The sequence below is a fragment of the Vulpes vulpes genome, chromosome 7 (genome assembly GCF_048418805.1).
Source record: "Vulpes vulpes isolate BD-2025 chromosome 7, VulVul3, whole genome shotgun sequence".
Lineage (NCBI taxonomy): Eukaryota > Metazoa > Chordata > Mammalia > Carnivora > Canidae > Vulpes > Vulpes vulpes.
The window spans coordinates 57770832-57795651 of NC_132786.1; the positions used below are offsets into that span (position 1 = coordinate 57770832).

The following is a 24820-nucleotide window of genomic DNA, read 5'->3' on the forward strand; positions in this document are numbered from 1 at the left end:
TGGAGTGGTTTGTAACAAAGCATTTTTGTGGCAATAGCTAACTGATCCATTAACTCTTGAGTACAGGACAATAGGTTCACTCCACAGAGATTAGTCTATCAAATCAACATTCTCACCTTATCTACACTAGGAAATTGGGGTCTCCTGATGGAGAAAATAAGATTTATAGAGTTATGCCTATGTCCCTAGCAAAACAGTTTTAAAAGACAAAATTTTTAAGATGAACTAAATATAGCAAGACATATTTATGTAAGGAATCCGGGTTATCTCATGTTCTTTTCCAACCTCTTAACAATTAATCATTGAAAAACAGTTGAGCTTTTCTTCCCATAAGAGAAAAATAATCAGCACATTTTGTGTGATCCATTCATATATAAGTAATGTTTCCATTTTGCTATGACTCTCCCTTGTTTAGAAGTGCCTTGTAATTTTGTGTGTTAGAACAGTTAGGACCACCTAGGAGGATAAGAACAATTTTAAGTAAATAAAGTAGGGCCCTGCCCTCATTCTGAGAAGCTGGTCATGGCTGCCAGTCATCGACATCCTACTGTAAGTATGGGGGTGAAAATCAAGACACGTGTCAACAGCCCTGGGTCTAGAAGTGGAAGTACAAAAGTTCTCTGGTTGTGATTTTACGTGAACCTATCGTGCCATATCCTGAAATGCTTATTTCTGCTTTCTTCTTCCCAACTTGATAATGTTTTTATTTACTCATGCCTGTTTAAAATCCTAAACAGAATAAAATGACATGTTTTGCTTATCCTAATGGTGGGGCTCCATGATGTGTGTCTTGGTTCTACACTTAGATTTTTCCATCCAGTGTTATCTGGTGTCTCAGACCAAGGTACTAGCTTAATCCTCTGAAATTCTGGTTGCAGGCGATCTTTTCTGCACTATATTTTCATCCCCTGCTAGTTACGTCCTCTTACCCACTGTTCTATCCAAAGTCCTTATACTCTCTTAGTCAGCCGTTCTCTGCTCTCTGATGAGACAGCAATAATAGTGATTTTACGCTTCCTAACAAACTAAGTAAACATGTGAAATAAGCACAGGCCATTGCTTATTTAACCAAACAGGGTAGGATCAAGTATAAAATAAATGGCATCACTCCCAATTATTCTCTTTGATCTGTCTCTATCTGTCCTGTCTAGAGTCATGGTGGGACAGGTGAGCAGAGAGGACAGGGCTGGGAAAGAGACTCATGGGCCTCATGCTGAAGGTGTTGCACAAGATGACGGAGATTTGGGCTCACCTGTCTGCTGACCCTTACTATGAACAGAGCCTCCTCTTGAGGCATCAGCTGGTCGAGGGCAGATGACAAAAGCACTACATCATATAATTCGGGGGAGCTGTCTACCCAACTGGATTAAAACTCTATGTAAAAATGCCAGGAGGAAGTCTGAGTTAGAGAGCAGACACAGAACTTACCCAGTGTGCTCGGAATCCTCAGAATGATTCTACTTACAAGACCTTGGCTCCCAGCAATAGCAGACAAGCGTGTACACACATACACACACACACACACATACATACACTTGCATACATACCGTGTGTGTGTACACACATCTCCAATTCTACTATCAAGGACAATTTGAAATGCTGGATAAAGATATGTAAAATCTCAAACTAAAAAAAGTCCCAAGGGAAGTAAAAAGGGTGTAGCCAGGCACTTTTCCTTTGGTGGTAGTGGCGGTGGGCAGGGAATACTACTTTTTTCCCCCAATAAGATTTGCCTATAAAAGTAGTAGCTAAAGAATAAATAAATAAATAAATAAATAAATAAATAAATAAATAAATAAGAAATAAAAGTAGTAGCTAAAATACTGCAAAGTTACAATGGGCCTGAGTAATCTCATAGGGCCTGAGGGGGGAAAAAAAGTTGGAGTTCAGATGCTGCCAAAGAAAAACCTGATCTAATAATGGTGTCCTTTCAGTGAGAAATACCTGGATCCACACCTTAAGGCTTAGAATGAAATAGAATTAGATGATCCCTTACAAAGACAGGCTCAGCTTCAGATAAACTCAATGAATGGATTAAGTTGATGTCGCCCCCGTGTTCCTGCCACACTTCGTTAAAGTAGAAGCATATATTCTCTCTGGAGGAAGATAAGTTAAATTGTCAGGTTGGAAAGCACTCAAGAAAACTCCAGAGTAACAGGCCCTTCTCTGAAGAGAGAGGACGACGTAGGAGTAGTTCCACCTTTGACAAAAGCCTGAGAGAAAGAGGTGACTGCACAAAGGCAGGTAAGAAAAAAGTCAGATAAAATGGTAATTAATTCCCAAAGGCCCAAGAACTAACTACAGGATCAGTTTAGAATAACTAGATGCAAGCTGAGTTTGCACTGTTGTAAGATCTTCTCCAAAGGCTTCAACTGGGTGCTTAGCTAGAAAGACTGGGGGCAAATGAGGCACAGTCCCCCTTAGTGGCTCAGACATGCAGGAAACAACTGGCTGCAGACAGGAAGGAAACCCTGTATTCATCCATGAAACAAATCCTTCAACTACTAGGAAAGAGAAAACACACACCCTCATTGCCAGGGACAATGGGGGAAGAGAAAAGCAAACCTTATCTGCCTCCAGGAAGGGATACAAAACCCTCCTTCCTGACCCCAGGGACTTTTGGAAGAAGTGCAGAAGCAAAAGCTGCTGGCCCCTGGCAGGTGGGCAGGAGGGCATCTCAGGCTCCCATCCTGTTCCAAATCAAAGCACAGATCTGCTACTATTTGAGAAGGTGCAAAAAAAATTGTCTGCTACTCAACACCCACCCTAAATCCAAAGTGCACATTGGCTGCCACAGAGAAGGGCTGGAGGGGAAAGACACAAATCTCCCCTAAGAACCTGATTCCCCCACCTGGGAGATAAAAACTGTAATACAGTCATACCTGGGATATCACACAATAATTACAATGAGCTCTGCACAACCCAGTGGATAAACCCCTACGATGCACTAATGATTCAAAGTCAAACCTGAAGGGATACATATTGCATGAATCCATTTATAAAAAGCTTAAACACAAGCAAAGCTAATCTACACTATTAGAAGTTAAGAGAAATTTTCTTCAGGCAGAAGGAAGCTGTGACAGGAAGGGGCCACGAGGGGGATTTCTAGAAATCTTCAATGTTTCTTTTATGCTAATTATGCTAATGAGCACATTTTGCTGGTACAAAACACCAAACTGCACATTTCTGCTGTCAGGTATATAATCTAAATTTTAAAAATTATACACTAAGAATCCACAGCAGTGCTTCCCAATACTAACAAAGCAAAAGAGGGAAAAACTCAAAATGAACTTGTCCACATACAGATGTCGTACGATTGAATCGTATTTCCTAATTTCATTTGTACACTTTACTTTCTTTCTTAGAATTTTCAGCCTCACTCACCACCCCCAGCCATCGTATTCGGGACACATTACCTTAAGTGTCTGTCTCTCTGAAATACAGCACTGCTACTTCTTTAATCCACAAAGGATTTTTAGAAGCAATGTCAAGGACAAGCAGATGAGGCAGATGGACACCAAGAATGATCTCACAATAAGAAATGAGGAAAAACTGGTCTACCATAATAAGCAGAGGGAGACTGAGATGGACTACAATAGGCTATATGTTCGGGGGGCCAAAGGAATACCAACAGGGAATATGATGATTGCCATGATCACCCAAGTGGATGCCATTAACGCCACGTCCACGACAGACCCTCTAGGACTCCTCAAGTCCTGCTTTCCCACAAGGAATGTGCACCTGAGCAGATGTCCACAAGCACATTCCTCCATGCCTGAAGAGATCTGCAGGGGCAGTTCCAATCCGAGCATTTCATGCCCTGAACAGACCTTCAAAGTATTCAACAGCCACATCCAAAGAACCATTTGAAAGCTCAATTTCAAGACCATTGCAAAGCTCCTCCCTGAACAAGAAATCAGTACTGCTTACAACACTCCAAGGTTTAGTTGATTCTAATCATTAATAACAAAGCAATAAAGTACATAGTATACTTCTCTTTAGCTTAAGCCACTTGGTATTTTTAATGTGTAGTCACAAATACAAATACAAGAAGTGAAGTGTTTTTACCAGAGAATAGAATATATGCAAAGTAAAACTGAAATGCATACTCTAAAACTGAAAGCCAGTATCTGAAATTTAGATCTCCAAGGATGAATCCATTGGTAGACTGGATGCAACAAAGGTCAGGATTAGTGCAGTGGAGTAGCAACAACCAGCATACAGAGAAAAGAAAGAGTGAAACAAAAAGCACATAAGAAAGAGATAGGATATGCTGAGAAGTTAGACATAGATGGAGTGGCGATCTTCAAGGGGGAGGAAAAATAATAGAACCAACCTTTAAAGATAAAAAGAGTGAGAAATTTCCAAAATTTATTTAAACAAATCAAGTTCCTAGAGCTCACCAAATCCCAAGCAGGGTAAATTAGAGTAAAACCGTATCTAGGCATACCACAGTAAGATGCTGAGAACCATGGCCAAAGGAAACTAAATCTTTGAAATGGTCACAATATTGTCAAAGATAAACTGAAATAACAGAAGTCAAAAGGTAATGGATTACACTTTTTTAAGATTTTATTTATTCATGAGAGACACAGAGAAAGAGGGGCAGAGACACAGGTAGAGGGAGAAGCCGACTCCCTGCAGGGAGCCTGATGTGGGACTCGATCCCAGGACCCCGGGATCACGTCCTTGGCCGAAGGCAGGCATTCAACTGCTGAGCCACTGCGGTGTCTCTGGAATCACATTTTTAAAGTTAGGAGAAAAAAAGTTAACTACGTACCTAGAATGCTTTCACACTCAGTGAAAATATAGCTGAAGACAAACTTATGATATATTCATAGATGCAAAAACTAGGGAATTTGGCCTGAACCAGAAAAACATTAAAGGGAGTTCATTTGGCAGGAAGAAAAGGTTCCCAGAAAGATAAAAATGCTAGAGACAACAAAGATCATCATTAAGAGGAAATATATGTGGTTAAACAGAAGGAGATACTAACTACCCAGGCCAATAACTACAATGTCTTCTGAAGTTTAAAATATTTGTAGCACTAAAAAATAAAATAATAAAATAAAATAAGTAAAATAAAAAATAAAAAAATATTTGTAGCACTAATATATGAAAAAAATAACAAAAGGTGAGAGCCGATTAAATGGAGTTAGGATCAATGAGGAGGTAAAAGTAATCATTTCTATCAAATGGTAATGAGTCAAACCTACAGGATCTTTGGTGTAACTACAAAAAAATAGTAAATGAACACATTATGAGTGAATCAAAGGAAAATGTAATTAGTAAAAAATTTGTGAACAAGAAAACAAAAGTTTGGTTGTACATGCAAATCAAATCTTAACAGTTATTTATACATTCAATTAAAACAGATTAAAATTACAAGTAAAAGTAAAATTGGCACACTATTAAATTAAAACACTCTTTTATGAGTCATACATTATTGTAAGGGTATAGAATGGTCGAAAGTCAAAAACAGAAAAGTATATGCTAAAAAATCATTAACCGAGAGTAAGCTGTTATAGTTATAAAAGTAAAAAAATAAATTTTAAGGCAAGAAATATTACTAGAGAGAGGGATGCTACTTAAGAATAAAAGGAGAGATCTGACTACATGATATGACAGTCATAAAACTGTCTGCACCCGAATGACACGACTTTCAAACATTTAAAGCAAGAATGACAGAATCAAAGGAGAAATATACAGATCCATAATCATAATGGGAAACTTTAAGTAATAAATCTCAATATCTGACAGAAAAGAGAAAATCACATAAAAGTGCAAAGGATCTGAACATACTCAATAAAACTGACCCAATTGACAAATATAGACAGGATACTGTACCTAAGAATGATAAAACTCACATTCTTTTCAAGTGAACATGGAATAATGACAAAAATAAACCATGTACTAGCCATAAGGAAAACCTCACCAATTTCCAAAATATTGGAATTCTTTGAGTATATTTTCTAGTTACAATGGAATGAAGTCTGAAATTAATAAGAGAAAGATACCTAGAAAGTCTGCAACTGGTGATTAAACAATGTATTTCTAAATAATCTTTGATTCAACAACGTAAAAATAGAAGTTAGAAAATATTTAACATTAGATGGCAAAGCCACATCAAATAGAAATTCGTGGGTTAGAGCTAAAGTGATGCTTGGAGATGGAGGACTATAACCTGGATTACGTATTTCTAACAGAAAATGAGAAAGGAGGAATCTCAAAGATTTCATTGGACAAAGATTTAACTTTCTATCTCAAAAAGCTAGAAAAAAACAAAGCTCAAAAAAAATCTAAAAACAATTCAGGAAAAAGAAATAATTCTGAAAAGAGGAGAAAGCATATTTATATTTCCAAACATACAGTAGAGAAAAATCAAATAAAGCAAATGCTGGTTTCTTTAGGTCAACTTTTTGAAGACTTATCAAGAAAAAAAAAACAGAACGTACAAATATCAATAACAGGAATAATAAAAAAAAAGACATCATGATAAGAACTACTGACAACCTAAAAAGAATAAGAATATTATGAACACACTTGCAGTAATAGATAACTTGAATGACTGGATAAATTCCTCAAAAAAACACACGTTACCAAAGTTGATGAAAAAAAAAGAGAAAGTCTAAGAAGCGTAACTAGGAGTCTACAGTTAACTTTCCCACAATCTCCCAGGCCCAGATGATTTCACTGGTAAACTTTTGCAAATATTTAAAGATCTTTCATACAAACTCTTTGAGAGTATAGTGAAAGGAATCACACTTATCAATTCTTTATGTCCTGCCAAAACCTAACAAGACATTAAAAGAGAGGAAATACAGAGCAATCTCTCTCATACTTCAAATATAAAAATCCTAAATGAAAGATTAGAGATATAACATATTAAGAGACATTAAGATTTAATACTGTAAAGACATAAATTGCCTCAAAATTAATCTACAGATTCAATATTGTCACAATCAAAACCCCAGCATGTTTTAATTCTAAAACTCATACGGAAAAAATAAAAAATAAATAAAACTCACATGGATATGTAAATGGCCAAGAAAAGTCAAGGAAGCCCTAAAAAAGACTAATAAAGCTGAAGGTTTAGACTATTAACTATCAATACTTCTTAGCAATAATAATAAAGACAGTGTGGTGTCAGGCTACAAAAACTCACTAATGGAACACAATACATCTAGAATAAACCTCTTCATATGCTGTTAACTGATATATGATGAAGGTGATAATGTTGCATACTGAAGACAGAACAGACCTTTCAATAATCGTTGTAGGTCAACTGAAAATCCTTATGGAAAAATACATAAAAATCTTCACCCCAATCTTATAGAAAAAAGCACCAATATCAGACAGATTGGAGATCTAAATATGTAAGGTAAAACAATAAAGCTCTGAAAGAAAGCTAATGAGAATATATTGTCTTTGGAGGAGAAAAAGGTTTACTAATTAAACAAGACACACCAAAAAATACCAACCACAAAGGAAAAAAATTGACATATCTGGTTATATTAAAATTACAAACCTATGTTCATCAAGACATGATTTAAAGAGTGAAAAGTAAGCCACAGAGTGCGAGAAAATATTAATACACATACTCAACAAAAAACTAATCTACTATCACTACAAAAAAAAAAAAAAAAAGACTGCTAAGGCAATAGAAAAATGGACCTAAGACTGGGACAAAAGAACTCCATCATCGCAAAAAGAGGACAATGAGTATATGACAAGTTGTCCGTGATTACTGCAAACTAAACCCACAAAGAGATACTGCTACATTTCCCACAGAAGGGCTAAAATGCACAATGGCACAGGTTGGCAAGAATACAGAGTAATTGAGACTCATATGCTGCTCATGGGAATGTAAACTGAAACAAACAATTTGGCTGACTCATTGGCAGGATCCTCTAAAGCTGAACAAATATACACCATATGACCCAGCATTTTGCTCCTAAGTTAGCCAACAGCAAGGGGTATTTTGGACGTCCATGCTCACCAAAGTTCAGGGCACCTCTATCACAGCACCAAAGTGGAAACTGCTCACGTCTCTATTAATAGCAGAAAGGATAAATAATTGTGGTATATTCGTGCAATGGAATGGTTTACAGTAATGAGAGGGAATGGAAACAACTCCGAGCAACTTACAAAGATGAATCTCACGAACACAATGTTGACTGAAATAAGCTAGATGCAAAAGTAATATATTATCATATTATTCCATTTGCATAAGGCACAAAAAGAGACCATATTTATCTATCCTGCAAGAGGTCAGGACAGTGGTTATCCTTGGTGGAGGTTGTGAATGCTGATAACATTCTGTTTATCCTTAAAAAAAAAAAAAATCTAGAATCTTAAAAAAAATTCAGAGAATTGCATCTCGATGACAGGTTTCTTTGGATCATGGTTGTCACAGCCAGTAAGTTTTTTATCATGAATTCTCACATCCTGAAAGTTTGACCAAAGTTCCTAACTGGAATCTCTAAATTCATCTAGTCTAAAAATTAAAAATGACTTGCACTAAGGTAATTTAAGAAGCCTAAAATGTCCAGCACATGTTATGGTATATCATAAATCAAATATTTTAGATTTTAAATCATATAATGGAATCCCAAGTTAGCTGCTATTTAATAATTTGATTTTCGGGCAGTCCCGGTGGCTCAGAGGTTTAGCGCCTGCCTTCAGCCCAGGGCGTGATCCTGGAGACCGGGGATCGAGTCCCACATCGGGCTCCCTGCATAGAGCCTGCTTCTCCCTCTGTCTGTGTGTCTCTCTCTCTAATAAATAAAATCTTTAAAAAATAATAATAATTTATTTTCTAAGAATATCTACTTTGAACAATTTCTTATACATACTGTATTTCTAAGATACATAAATGTAGTATCTCAAAATTCAAAGACAAACATTTTACTTTTTCACAAAAGCAATTCTTTTTATGAAAGTGGACACAGCAAAAAGTATAATAAACTGTTTATAATATCTGTATTATTAGATAGGAATACATTTTTTGGTATAAATGTCCTCTTTGCCTTCGTTTTTTTTCATAACACCTAGAATAAAGTTTTTTTAAAAAAACAAAATTCATGAGAGACACAGAGAGAGGCAGAGACACAGGCAGAGGGAGAAGCAGTCTCCATGCAGGGAGCCCGAGGAGGGACTCGATCCCAGGACCCCGGGAACACGCCCTGAGCTGAAGGCAGATGCTCCACCACTGAGCCCCCCAGGCATTCCTCATACGATCTAGAATACATAATGAAATTCTAATGTCCTATGGAAAACATTTCATAAAATGCAGATGAATCAGCATTAGAGAATTTTAGAACTAGAATGAGTGTATTACCAAACTATTTGCCCACATTTTTGCCAGTAAAAAGCACTCGGGTGTATTGTCTACACCAAGAGCAGCGGCGTGCCACTTTCAGTGCATGGTTCCCCTGTCACTCGTCCCCAGGGGAGGAGGGCTGAGGCCCCCGTGGACATCCTGGACCATCAGGCTGGGCTGCACTCAGGGAATTGGCACAACAGTGAACTGGAAGGAGCCAGACCTCTGAAAACCTCTTGGACTTCACACTTCCAGCCTTTTTTTTCTTTTTCATGGGAGAGAGAAGTGGACTTGCACTTTGTTTAAGCCGCTATTATTTTGCATTTCTTTACTGCATTCAACCAAGTCTCAGGTGGGCTCTTAGATCACGACATTTCCAAAGTTGTATTTTAGAAAGCAGAAGCAGTCGATAATGTCCATTAGTTAGAACCTTCTTTTTCCTTTTTTTTTAAAGATTTATTTATTTATTTATTTATTTATTTATTTATTTATTTATCTATTTATTTATTTATTTATGATAGAGAGAGGGAGAGAGGCAGAGACACAGGAGGAGGAAGAAGCAGGCTCCATGCCGGGAGCCCGACGTGGAACTCGATCCCGGGACTCCAGGATCACGCCCTGGGCTGAAGGCAGGCGCTAAACCGCTGAGCCACCCAGGGATCCCCAGTTAGAACCTTCTCAATCCTCTGCCTTTACATATAATCAGCTGCCCTGCTCTCATCAGCGCAAGCACACGCTGCTACGAGGCTCGGTCCTTACTGTCGCCGTAACACAAGAAGCAGGATCAGTGTGACTCGTCGTCACCGCATGTGCTGTCCGTGCAGCCGCCTCCTACTCGGTGAAGAGCATCTTTATCCGTGTGTCTCTGCCGTGTCAGATGGTCCCACTCATTGCAGCAAGTATCTGTGGGTGCGCATCCCGGCCGGGCACCACGGCTGACTGTGAAGGACGCAAGATGAACAGGACACAAAAGGGGACAGAAGGCCTATGTCACGCGGCTCCCCGTGCTGGGGGCGCCTGGCCCAGCCGGCTGCTGTCATCTGAGCTGTGACATTCCCGTCCACCTGCAGCACCGGGGATCTGTGGATGGGGGGATCACGGTCCCTACGGTCCCCTGGGGGCGAACGATGCTGGACTAAGCCAGGGGCCTACCACCACCCTCCTGGGACGGTCCCCGCACTCAGCGCGGGCATGGCACTGACAGTCAGCCATGGGATGTGCGTAGAACCGGGGAGGGCCTGTCCCCTCCTGCTTCTGACCTGGACCCAATGTGACAGTTGCCGAAGCGTGAGCCTCCCTCCATGGGACCAGGGCCGGGAGAGCGGCCGCAATGGTGCACGTCTAACATCACGGTGCCCTCTCTCCAGCCGCTGCTTCTGTGGTTTTTTTGTTTGTTTGTTTGTTTTAATTTTATTTATTTATTCATGAGAAACAGAGAGAGAGGGAGAGAGGCAGAGACACAGGCAGAGGGAGAAGCAGGCTCCATGCTAGGAGCCTGATACGGGATTCGATCCCGGGTCTCCAGGATCACGACCTGAGCCGGAGGCAGATGCTTAACCACTGAGCCCCCCAGGCGTCCCTCTTCTGTAGTTTTGAAGTGTCTCTTGAAGTCACTGGTTTTCTGCTACTTACATTCCGCCTCATTGCTGATAGACACAAATGCATTTAGGAGACGACTGCAGTAGCTGCTTGGCAGAGAAGGAGCAAGGCCTTAGAGGAGCAGAACGACGGAGGTGCCCAAATCTGCTTTAAGGGCTCAGGAAGGCGGTCCAGAACGAGCGAGCGAGCGAGCTGTGAACGTGCAGGCAAAAGTTATTTTTCTATGCCTCAAGTATAAGGTACATGAGGAAGAGAGTGACTTATCTGCCAGACAAGAAGGCGAAAGAGAGCTCGGTGGAAGGTGGTGTAGACCATGCTAGGGATTGTGGATGTTAGTTTCTATGGGACAGGGAGTCTGCAGCCGTTTCAGCGTGGTAACGACGGGAACAGATGCCGTGACTTACAAATACCCTGCCACTCCTGGGAGGACTTGCAGCGACAGCGCAGCAAAACATGAAGAAGTGGGTGACAAATGAACTACTGACCTGGGGCGGTGAGCGCCAGGAGGGCTCGGGGAAGACCGCTTCCCAGCCGCCTGCAGACTCCCCTGCAGCATCCCCGGGGAGGGAGGCCAGGCAGGCCCAGGGGAGGGCCGCGGAGATCCGCTGACCACCGTGCAGCGGGAGCAGGACGTCCGGGCGGCTGTGCCGCAGAGCCACGGGGAATCATGGATCAGGAACCAGAAACTGGAAACCAGCCACAGACAGGCATAGGGAGTATCTGCATGGCTGATAATTCAGCACTGGGTGCTAGCTATTTTATTTTATTTTATTTTATTTTATTTTATTTTATTTTATATTTTATTTTATTATTTTATTTTATTTTATTATTTTATTTATTTTGTTTTATTTTATTTTATTATTATTATTATTATTTTGGTGCTAGCTTTCCTGCACTGACACATCTCTTAATTAGTTTGCATTTCCTTACGTATTACAAAGGCCACAATGATGAAAATGTGGGCAAAGCTAGAGAGGTAAGCAGCCAAATATAAGCTTCATTAAAACTTGTTATACTTTCAGGGGTGCTGGCTGGCTCGGCTGGTTAAGCGGTCAAGTGTCCACCTTCGGCTCAAGTCATGATCCCAAGGTCCTGGGACTGGCCTCACATGGGGGCCTCCCTGCTCAGAGGGGACTCTGCTTCTCCCTCTGCCCCACCCCCACCTGTTCTCTCTCATTGTCTCTCTCAAATAAATAAATAAAACCTTAAAAAAAAAAAAAAAAAAACCTTGTTATACATTCAGATTCCACCTGAGGAGTTTCCAACCCCACATCTCAAGGCTCGAAGTCCTTTCTCATTCACAGGCTCAGTGTGCCGCAGGCTCCAGTGTCACAGAGGCCTGAGAGGTGTTCCAGCATTTCCAGTGGCTCCTCTCAGAGTCTCTCACAACTTCCCACTTAAACACAGCAGCGAACATTGTTGTTCACCTCCTCATCATCTTCCTTTCTTTCAGAAGTCGGTCTACATTTTTGTTTGTTGACACCCCCCCACCCCGACTTGGGTGCAGGTTTAACTGGAAGACCAGTCGGAACTAGAGCCTGTGATTCAGATTTACGCCAATTCCACCCCTGGCTGCACTGATGGTTCAATGACGGGAAAAGAGCTTAAATGTGTCTAAGCATGAAACTTTGGACTTTTACAAGAAGTACCGGAAAAAGAGGCTCTACCTTCTGTCAATTTAAGCCATGGTCAATCTGAAATCAGAGCTAATGTAACCATCTTGCTGTCAGGAGAAGATATGAAGAATTGCTGGGTGTTATTACCTAGAGTTTGAGAAAAGCCAGCACAGTAGAGAGGCGCTGAGTCACAAGGATAATAATTGAGTACTGAAGTTAGCTATGACGCATGCATTCTAACTAACGTTAGACTTTTTGGTTATACGAATAGTAAAATACGTGATATTTTCTGTCGCTGGAAACAAAAGAATCCTAACTGGCTCTTATAAGATCACAGAAAACGCACACACACCTAAAAACCTTCATAGCAGCACTCAAAACAAGATCATCATTCCTATGAGGAATTCCCACCAAATACAAAGGTTCTTTAATTATTATTATATAATAATTATTATTATTCTTTAATTATCATAGGTAACTGTGTCCTAGTGGACCATCCACGATACTGCTAGAAACTTAAAAAGCCTTTCTTTCAAGAAGTATGTATAAATTTACATTATCACTGCCTCACTAGCTGACCCCCATTTAGAAAAATAAGATCCATGTCAATCAGAAAAACTGCACTAGGTCATGGGAGCCGCAGTGCTGCCTTTCTCATTTCCGTCATGCCCCTCTTCCCTGCCCTCTCCACTCAATCCATGACCTCTCTAGCCATTTGTACTCAGCAACTACCAAAAAACTCCAGCGACTAGAAAAGAAATAGGACACAAATGGGAGATCAGAGAGTAACACCGTACTCTAGGAAATAGAACTCTCAAATGGAAGGAAAAAGCAAAAATGTATTTGTATTTTTTTTTACATATTTTCTCCATCCATTTAATCAGAGTAGAAAGGAGAAAATTTCATCTTGGGACAAAAGAACCACAGTAGGTAATGAAAAGCATGCTAGATGATGGCAATTAGGTCAGGATCTTGACGTAAGTTTCTATCTATGTTGAGATTTTATATCGATCAAATAGTGATATAATTGATCCATGGTCCAAGAAGATAGAGTCTGGGCTCCCAGCCATCTACATATTGTCTGCTGGTTATCCTGTATGGGCATCCTCTCATTCGAGAGTAAGAATGAGGACACTACCAGCGAAGATAAAAAGGCTGTGGGATGAGATAGTCAAAACAATGATCTTGAAGAAAATAAAAGGCAAGAGCAGAAGAAGGATCCACATCAAAGAGCAATAAAAGGCAGAATTCAAACTGCAAAAAACAAAACAAAAAATCGTATTAGTGATTTCAGAGAACAAGTTTTTAAAAGCTCAAAAAAACACTGTGGGAAAACAGAAAAGTTTTTATATTTTTTTTAAATTAGAAAATTAAATATACCAGTGTACGGGGGATGAAAACCAAACTACGTATTTTTTAAAGATTTTATTTATTTATTCATGAGAGACACAAAGAGAGGCAGAGACACAGGCAGAGGGGAAAAGCAGGCTCCCTGCAGGGAGCTGATGCAAGATTCGATCCCAGGACCCCAGGATCACACCCTGAGCCAAAGGTAGATGCTCAATCTCTGAGCCACCCAGATGCCCCCCAAACTACATATTATAAACATGGTTAGAGAAGACTAACGCATAAGTAATAGAAATAAAAGCATCAACCCAAGAGTAGCCAAAACAACATGACTTGAATTGAAAAAGATCCTGAATAGAGAGACCCTGATTAGGGCCCTGAAAGCCATGTTCTTGTTTCAAGTAAAATGTTATTTTTCAAAAAGATCCATTCTTAGATATATTAAGGCAAACTCAGGAGATAATTTAGTTTTTTTACAATCCTATGAGCATCTAAGTAGAATTTTTTTAAATGTTATGTACAAATGCAGAGAATTCAGACTGACATCATAGCTCACCACTTCACTGAACTCCACATATCAGTGGTACAATAACCAGGTTAAATTTAACTAGTATGACCTCACTATTCTATAACTGGCCAAAATACAATTCATGTGTGAAGGGAAAATAAACAAACAGAAAGAGATTGTCATAAACATAAGGATTTAGAAAGCAATTTACCCACATAATATTCCTTTTAAAATTATGTGGCTAAAAATTACAGGCTTTTGAAAAAATGAACCAAGACAACTTAAATGTAGAAGTTCGTGTAATTTGAAACTATATTAAGCAAAGAAATCTGAATACCTAAGTTACATGGCTATAAAATCCATGTATTAAAAGTAATTGTTGAAAGAGAAGACCAATAACATAAAAGTAAGTTATAAAAATCTGTTTTCCTAAGTACTAAAATTTAGGAAATGAAGAAAACAAAAGTATACTAAAATCTAAAATTTCTTATTTCACAAAGGAAATCAACAAACACAATTTGTTTCTTGATATTTAGGGAGAAATTGACTCAAAATACTTTAATAATTTAAAAATCATCATCATGAAAAAAATCATGAAACAAATATAAAATTTTAAACTTTTATGTTAAAATAGACCATAAACAAGATCAAAAGAAAAAAATCAGACAAAAATATATAAACATATACATAACATCTTACTATGCAAAAAGTGATAATGAATCAATGATTTTAAAAAGGTCTCTACAGTTAAAAGGTATAATTGTGCACCTATATCTAAATATCCATATGTAATTTATATTTATGTATAAATATATACACACAGATACATACATACACTTTAAGGACTAAAAGAGGGACACCTGGGTGGCTCAGCGGTTGGGCATCTGCCTTCAGCCCAGGGCGTGATTCTGGAGTCCCAGGATCAAGTCCCACATCAGGCTCCCTGTATGGAGCCTGCTTCTCCCTCTGCCTGTGTCTCTGCCTCTCTCTGTCTCTAATAAATCAATAAATAAAATCCTTAAAAAATAAAAACTAAAAGAATATATACCATAAGGTAAACAGTTGGCTATTTAATAGTTGGAAATTTATTATTCTTTTGATTTATTTAAATTTTCTAAAACTTTAATCATTTCTCAATTTCATTCATTCAACAAATAGTTATTAGCACCAACTATCTGCTGGTCAGGTGCTCATGACAAAACACTCTACAAAACATAAAAATCCTGCCCTTCCACAGGTTTTATTCTTACGGGAAGGAATGAGAAAATGAGCTAAAAGCAAGCAGGTAAGTGAGGTATATTAGAAGAGAATTGGTGGTAGGAGAAGATAATGTAGGAAAAGAGAATAAGGAGTTCTGAAGCTAGAGCTGGCATGGCAGTTTTTTTAAAAGATGGCATGGGTGACACTGAGGTGATGCTAAGCAAAGACCTGAAGGAGATGAGAAGGGCTAAATACACGAGCATCTGGCGTCTGGTGTGAATGCATGTTGAACAAAGGTAGATACTGAAGGCTCCTGGCTGGCTTGAAAATAGTAAGAAAAGTCAATAAAAGGATATCAAGATGTATTCAAACATCAGAGACATATCAGGGTGTGGAGATTCAAGGTAGTTTTGTTTAACTCACCTTTCACAGGCTTTGGAATTTTGCAAATTTTCTTAATGGAACTATACTGATTATATTAAGAGAAAAAAAAAACAAAAAAGAAAAAACAAAACCCTAAAAACTTCTTGCTGAAAATCAGTGTTTAAAATTTGAACATAAAAAAAATTGAACATATATATGCTCAAAGCTATGCAAAAAATTGTTGTAATTATATAATCAATATATATAATCAATATGTGCTCATTAGAAAATATTTGGAAACTGCCAAAAAATGGTTTGTTTGTTTGTTTGTTTTAAATCAGCCATTGGCTCACTAACTTGAGCTCCTCTCCTCTGTCTAGTATCCATAATTCTAAATGACCACTATTCTCACTGATAGGCGGAGCCATGGATTATCAAGGATGAATGAAATTTTAAAAGATCTTTAAATCAATGCATCCCAAAGTGTGGGTCTCCAGTTTCTTGCATCAGAATTAGCTGAGAAACTTGCAGGTTATTGGATCACACCCCAAAGCTAGTGGGTCAGAATCTTATGGTAGAGCCTGGAAATCTGCTTTTCTTTCTTTCTTTCTTTCTTTTTTTTTGAAGTTGTTATTTAAATTCTAGTTAGTTAACATGTAGTGTAACCTTGGTTTCAGGAGAAGTCAGTGATCCATCACTTACCTACAACACCCAGTGCTCGTCACAAGTGCCCTCCGTAATGCCCATCACTCATTTAGCTCATCCCTCATCCACCTCTCTCCAGGAACCGTTTGTTTTCTATAGTTAGGCATCTCCTATGTTTTGCCTCCTTCTGTTTTTTTCTCCCCTTCCCTGATGTTCATTTGTTTTGTGGAGACTTGCCTTTTAACATTACTCCCAGGTGACTCATATGTAAAGGTGGAGAAGGACTTACTTAGTTTACCAACAGTAAAGATAATTTAGCCGAAAAACTGACTTGGGAATCTTGTACTGACCAACATTCGACGTTTAAATTTCTACCATTCCTAAATTTACCTTTCATGAGCTTGGCCAGGCAGTTTATCTAAGCAAGCCCAACATATGTCCAATCATGTTCTTAAAAGCTTACATGGTAAAATAGGTCACAACAAACACACGTATTAACCTACGTTAAAATCCTGGATTAGGCAGCAAATAGGAAAGACTAAGGTCATTATGGTAGATCTAGTTTGGACTTACAAAATGACCATTTACGCCAGTACAAAATCCAGTTTGATCAGTAAAACACACGAGTTATAAGTAAGACCAATACACTGATTTAAAGATGCGGCGAAGTGAATGGAGTTATTTCATCATCCACCTACACACTTACTCCGTCATCCATCTGTACATTTAGTTTTACACTTTCCTACATTTTAGCCACCAAAATGAAAACTATATGGATTTGAATGATGGAATTAGATTTCTCTAGGTGTTTGGAGGATTACAGAATCTCTTGAGCTGCAATGTGTCAATAATTTTTTATTTGATCAAAGAAGTAATCTCCTTTTCTTGAACAATAGGATCATTTATATATCTTCAGTATGACCATTCTGAGCCGGCCAAAGAAAAGTAGAGGAGGGGTGAAATCATATATTCTCACCCATAAACCAGTAAGTTAAAGGTAAATATTCCACTGACGGAGACATTTTAATATAAATAAGTATTTGTCATAAAAAGATATGGGATTATTTCTGTGTTAGGATATGGCTAAAATACGTAGCCTTATTTTTATAAATAGGATCATTCCTCCTGAATGAAGACTCAAGAAGCCAGGCAATGAATGATTTTGTAAACCTGAGGACCTCCACCCACTTCTAATTAGTCTATTTTGCGGCCTGGATTTTTTATGATTCTTAAGGTACGGTGCGTCTGTAAAAATCAGGATTCCCATTTGGCAGAAGCTATTACTGGAGCTGGCATTTTTTTATTCCCGGCAAGGGGTATTAAAAATTATTTTGGTAAGTCAATTTAGAAAAACGAGCAAAGGCAATCCAAAAGTTTTAAAGCTTGAAAGCTTTAAAATGAAAAGAAGTAGCCTACATAAAGTCCCTAAATCCAAAAATGTCTTCAATGTATGCATCCATACACTAAGGGCCTGAGATTAATCCTAAAGTTTGGGAAGGGAATGGGTTGCATGTCTAAGCCAGCACTGGTGCAGATCAGATAGGAGGTTTACCTACTTGATAGCCCATCTGTCAAAAATTATGCCCTTAGCCAACATAAAATCCCCTTAAAGATGAATTAATGTAATTAATAATGAAGATGACACATTAGGTCCAAAAAGCTACTATCAGATGTTTATGAAATGTACCCACTATTATATTTTCAGAAATTAATTAGTTTATTCAGCAGTTCATTGTACTCCCAGGTAAAGTTTCAAAGGTGGAATTACACATGGCCATTACCAGCTCCTGAGGGGACAGGGTCCAACGGCATAATGCACCTTTTATCAGTACTTCCCAAACTCTATCTTGTTTAAGAATCACTTGAGGCAGGCACCTGGGTGGCTCAGACGGTTAAGTGTCTGCCTTCGGCTCAGGTCATGATCCCAGGGTCCTGCGATCAAGTCCCACATCAGGCTCCCTGCTCAGAGGGGAGTCTGCTTCTCCCTCTGCCCCTCCCCCTACTTTCACATTCTCCCTCTCTGTCAAAAAAACAAAATCTTTAAAAAAAAATAAAGATTAAAAAAAATCATTTGAGGGATCCCTGGGTGACGCAGCGGTTTGGTGCCTGCCTTTGGCCCAGGGCGCGATCCTGGAGACCCGGGATCGAATCCCACGTCGGGCTCCCGGTGTATGGAGCCTGCTTCTCCTTCTGCCTGTGTCTCTGCCTCTCTCTCTCTCTGTGTGTGTGACTATCATAAATAAATAAAAATTTAAAAAATTATTTAAAAAAAATCATTTGAGGCTTATTAAAACAGATACTGTCCACTTCCTTAGAGATTCTGATAGGCTAGGGGTGTAGCCTGAGAATTTGCATTTCTAACAGGCTCATAGGAGAGCTGATGCTGCTGGTCTAAGGTACACTTTGAGTAACACTGCTCTTCATGATATCTGGTACCAAAGTGGCACAAAGTCAAGAAAATAAACATCCAACTTCCAAAATTGATACCTAATGATAACCATTATCCAGGCTTCAGATGCAGCTTCCCAAAGTTTTTTTATTCCCAGTATTCTTAACATTGAACTGCAGACGTGATGGCTACATACACTTAAGTATGCACCACTGAGATGCATGAGAATAAAGAATTTCTAAGATAACTGGATCCCCAAGAAAATCACATAAGACTGAAGCACAATTTAACTCATATTGATGAGTAAAAATTCTAAAAATTGCACAAATTTTGAGAAAGTACTTTTTAACCAAGATTTTAAGTCAACTTTCTATATGATGAAACCAAACACATGTACAATATCGTTCACTTTGTATAACAATTATTTTAATATAGAATACAGAAGTGATCTAATTCCTAACTACTCAAAGTGTTGAATTAGCCATTTAAAAAAATGTAATGGGGCAGCCCTGATGGCCCAGCGGTTTGGCGCCGCCTTCTGCCCAGGGCCTGATCCTGGAGACCCAGGATTGAGTCCCATCTGCCCAGGGCCTGATCCTGGAGACCCAGGATTGAGTCCCACGTCCGGCTCCCTGCATGGGGCCTGCTTCTCCCTCTGCCTGTGTCTCTGCCTCTCTCTCTTTCTGTGTCTGTCATGAATAAATAAATAAAATCTTAAAAAAAATTTTTTTAAATAAAATAAAATAATGTAATGAAGGAGAAAATGATAGGGTGCCTGGGTGGTACAGTGGATTGAGTGGCCAACTCTTGGATTTGACTCAGGTCGTGACCTCCGCACTGTGGGATCCAGCCTCACAGAGGGCTCCTTGCTCAACAAGGAGTCTGCTTAAGAGTCTCTCTCCCTTTCCCTCTCCCTCTCCCACTGCTCATGGGCTCTTTCTCCCTTTCTCTCTATCTCTAAAATCAATCAATCCAGGGAGTCAGGGAGTCAGGGAGGGAGGAAAGAAAGGAAAGGAAGGAAAGGAACAAAGGAAGAAAGAAGAGATAAGAAAGGGAGAAAGAAAAAAATAAATAATGCTGGTGAATATTTTGTACTTCTTTAGGGAGCAGGACAATGCTGAGTATCAGAGCCCCAAGTTCTCTATCAGCTTTCCCACAGACTCAGCTTGAGCAACATATCATTATGTGTCTAGTGACCTCATCTACAAAATAATGCAGTTAGATTAACTGGTCTCTGTGGATCCTTCTAGCTGACATTCTGAAATGATTCTTTCAGACTTGTTATCATGTTTACCTTAAAAATAAAATGGGGCAGCCCAGGTGGCTCAGTGGTTTAGTGCCGCCTTCAGCCCAGGGCGTGATCCTGGAGTCCCAGGATCGAGTCCCACATCAGGCTCCCTGCATGGAGCCTGCTTCTCCTTCTGCCTGTGTCTCTGCCTCTCTATCTCTCTGTGTGTCTCTCATGAATAAATAAATAAAATCTTAAAAAAAATATATAAAATAAATAAAATGTTAACTCTTCATGAAAACTCATTCATAAGGTTTTATCTTAAAGGACCACATTTAATTAAATATGACCTGTTTCATATTAACCAACTGTTTAATTTTCAAGACTCCACGTGGAGCTATTTTATACTGGAAACTCAAGATTTCCTACAGCCCATCAAATGAAGTGCTCTGTGTCATGAGAATTATCTTCTACATTCCAATTTGAAATTAAGTTTTTTGTGTGTGAGATAAGAAATTGAACTCATTACATATAATCGTAAATGAGGCTGCCTGGGATACTGATACACGCTCACAACCTAATGTGTCAACAAATTGGAAGAAATGATGAACCAAAGAATAAGGAACTGAACTCCTCTATTGTGAGTTCTCAAGGGCTGAGCATTCGAATCTATAATCCAGGTATTGAATGTTCTAACATCCTCATCAAAGCATGAAAAATTATTTCTTAACTCTTTTCATATTTTCCTGAACATGACAATCATCAATTGTCCCTATTATAGCAAATAACAGTGATAAATTATGTGCCATAAGATCTTACTGTGGAAGATTTATATTACTAATATATATATATATATATATATATATATATATATGTATATATATAATTTAAATGCAGAATTCCAGAGTTTTAAGAGGTAATGAGGCTAGAAAAATCACACTTAGGGCATACATGTAAAGTAATTAAAAAACAAGCCTTTTATCATTACTGTTTTTAAATTATCTCATTCAAGTAGCTGATAATGCAACACCTGCATGACAAGTGCCACCTATGGCTTCAACTGCCTGCTGCCTTTTCTACAAAGTCTAGCCTATTTCAAATGTTTGAATTTCTCTTCAGGTATATATCTATTTTTTCCTAGTCATGGAAATCAGGTAAAAACAAACTGAACCCTTTCTCCTACTGACAGCTCATGTTTTTGCCATTACAACTTTTAAAATCTTTCTAATTAATCATGAGGAGATATTTTCTTTTAATATACAAAGGCATAGGTTGAAACTGGTCATTTCATAATATTTCCCTGCCAATATCTGTAACCAAAGTTACATATTCTTCTTGAGCATTTTAAGTAGCCTCAGATAAAAAAAAAAAAAAAAAAAAAAAAGATTTTCCTTTAGGTTTTTACTATAGAGTAAATTCTTTGGGGAATTTCTAAAATTCTCTTCAGGCATCCGTATCTTATTTCTTGCTCACAAATCTCCAGGAATAGCCTCATCAACAGTGAGAGAATAATCTGCATGTGATTATCATAGAACACAACAAGTCTTGGATGTTGAAAAGTGCCAACAAATTCTTAGTTTAATACATTTCTGATACAAAAGAAAAGAAGGCATCAGAGTTAAAAAGAAATCCCTCCTAAATTCCTAATATGATTCTTAGGGATTAAAATACTCTGAATAAAACAGTCTGTTCCAGAAAACACACTAAAAGCTGTATAACTTCACTCTAAATATTTCAATCTGCTAAGTGGAATAGCTACACAAAATATAAAAGAAGATAATTTGTCAACAGCAGAAAGTACTAATAATGCTTGTATATACATCATTACCATGAATGGCTGAGTAAACTGGTTATTTGGTAAACTGATAAACTGTTATCTTTCTGGCATATGTCAGATTTCAAATAAATTCTGGAATATAGGAAGAAAATTTGAATCCTTCAAAATTGCTTGAATTTCATTTTAATCTTCATTACAGAGTTCAGGCAATAAAATTAGGTAATCCAGACAATTTAAACAAATTTTATTGATCGTGATAACCTAATCATTTATGTTGGACTTCTAGTATCTCTCAGGCTAAAACAAAAATACAACTGTTCCTAATCGTCTCTGAATGATTTAAAAACTGCCACTGGCTCCTCTATGCCCAAGCTGAAGGCTACAGGTAGAGGCTCCAGAAAACAACAAAAACATTCCAGCTCTCAAGTCCCTCTACTGGGAGCAGAAAATTTAAGAGCTTTATTTTTCTTAAGCTAAATCAATTTGTGTCTTTCTGATATATGGAATTATTATGTAATGAAGAAGTAACTAAAATTTTTAGTACACCAATATTTAGTAATAACGAATGCAGAATTTTTAAACGTTTGAGTTAAATATATTTGATTTTTCCCCCAGAGATACAGTTATTTACATATTTCTATAAATATCAGCACAGAAGAAAATCAGATCAATATAACTAATATTCAATGAGCCATTTTAATATAAAGTTTATGGAGCTCACTTAAGAGACATGATTCTTTATATTGCATATAAAAAGTAAATATAGTGCCTACTATATTTTCAGCTGTTCAGAAAATTAAGAAGGAGGATCTCCCTTTTTTGAAATAGATCACTGGTTTATTTCAAGTGAGAAGACTTCCCAAGAACTCTTCATGCAAGGATTGGAAACCAGCATTTGGAACATTAATCTCTAAACAATCCACTAACGTATGTCTTGCAAAATTTTGAGTTAACGGACAATTTTTCACAAATTGCTATTTTAACTTTCCACCATAGATGAATAAAGACCAGCAGATCACCTGTCTCAGATTTTTTCTTCACAAAGGTGAGACATAAGTTATGCCCATTTTCCTGCACGTTTAAACCAGTGAGACAGCATCTCAAAAAGACATAAAAAAGTGCTTTTTCCAGTGGTTGTAGTCTCATAAGCCCAGCCTCAGCTCCCCTCAAGCAGGGCATCCATAATATCCAAAACCTGCTGTGTTGTATGATAATCACATGGAGATTATTCTCTCTGTTGATGAGGCTATTCCTGGAGACACCTCTGTGAGCAAGAGACACGGATACCTGAAGAGAAATTCAGAAATTTCCCCAAAGAATTTACTCCGTAGAGGAAACCTAAAGGAAAACCTTTTCCTTACCTGAGGCTACTTAAAATATTCAACAAGGACTTGTAACTTTGGCTATAAAAATTGGTAGGGAAAAACGAGTTTCTCTGGGGGGGTATTTCTGAAATACTCAGTGAGAAGAACCAAAAATGCAATCTCTTCCTTCAAATACATTAACCACTCCAATTAATCAATCAGCAGAGGTCACAAAAACCAAGGGAGTTTTGGTACCCGGAGTTACCACATTTCATTCCAATATAGGAATATAAATTCCTATATTAAATATAGGAAAATTAAAAAGGTCAGCTTAGATGTTGCTCCTTTGAATATTTGCATGCAAAACTGCAGGTGGTGGGGGGGTTGTGGGTGGTTAAATCAGGGAAGATTGTATCTTTAGGATTCACCGCAAGCCCCAGACATTGCCTCTCGTCTGGGGCGCACTGCATCGCACTGCAAGCCTCCCGGTCCGAGCTGACGCGGGGCTGGGCCACCGACACCCCAGAGCAGAGCCGGCGCGCACAGCATCCAGGCGACCGGCTTATGCATATTTAATGACAAAGACCCGAAGTACGAGTCTCTGCAAAACGAGGATCACGGTCAGCTGGCGCTGCAGGGGCAGCTCAGACTCGCTCGTTGTGCCTGCTGACGAGCAGGTGCGCGACCCTACAACTCCGGGGACTCCCGCGCCCCGCAGGTCGCGCGCAAAGCCCGGGGGCGGGGGCGGGGGATGACACGCCGGTTCCACGACCGCTCCCACGCCTGTACCTGCCACGCTGCCCCCCTGCGCCCCGCGGGCCCCTTACCTGGAGGAGGCCGAGCGCTGCAGCCGACGGTGCGACCCGGGCGCGGCGGAGGCGGCGGGAGGAGCTCGGCCCGCGCTCTGCACGCTCCCCGGCGGCGAGCCGCGAGCTCCAGGGGCCGGGAGGGGCGGGGCCTGCAGGGGGCGGGGCCTGCAGGGGCGGGGCCTGCAGGGGGCGGGGCCGCCCGACCGCGGGTTCCGAGGGGCGGGGAGGATGCTTCCCCGGCTGGACCCCAGCGCCCGGCTCCCGAGGCCCCGCCCCCTGACCACGTGACAGACATGCTGGTCCCTGATTGGAGCGCCCGGCGGGGAGGCGGAGGCTGTAACCCCGGGCGACGGGGAGTGCGGGAGGTTGGTTGCCCGGCAACAGGAGTCTGCGCGGAGGACGCGCTTCCCGGGCCGCGCCCGCGCGGGCCTGCTGCGGAGTTTCCAGCCCGGCTGCGCGTGGAGGGAAGCCGCGGGCCCCCGGCGAGCTCCGAACCGCGGCTGCTCCGCCGAGTGCGTCTGCACTTTCTAGGAAAATGAGTCAAACCCACGCTCCGGAGCTGGCGCCGTCTCCCCGAGCGGCCCGGCGAGGGCGTGGAGCCTCCTGCCGCGGGAGGGAGGGCGGGGTGCTGTTTGTCCTGCACCTCACTGTCGTCTGCGTGGGCGCAGGGAGCTGGGCGGGAGACCCCTTTGGATGCAATTACTTGTCTTTAT

The 24820-nt window shown here is 39.8% G+C and overlaps 1 protein-coding gene across 6 annotated transcripts in view; it reads right to left on the reverse strand.

Annotated features, from left to right (window-relative positions):
- WDR17 (WD repeat domain 17) overlaps nt 1–24261 on the reverse strand; it is a 104846-nt gene extending 80585 nt beyond the window's left edge. For 3 of the 6 annotated variants that reach the window (XM_072763892.1, XM_072763891.1, XM_026015819.2), the window contains exon 1: nt 24126–24244. The gene's annotated coding sequence lies outside the window, so the exon portion shown is untranslated. Of the gene's footprint in view, nt 1–24125 lie in introns of all 6 variants that reach the window. The other 3 variants (XM_072763890.1, XM_026015820.2, XM_026015821.2) reach the window with 3 other exon arrangements.
- Between the last annotated feature and the right edge of the window lie 559 nt (nt 24262–24820).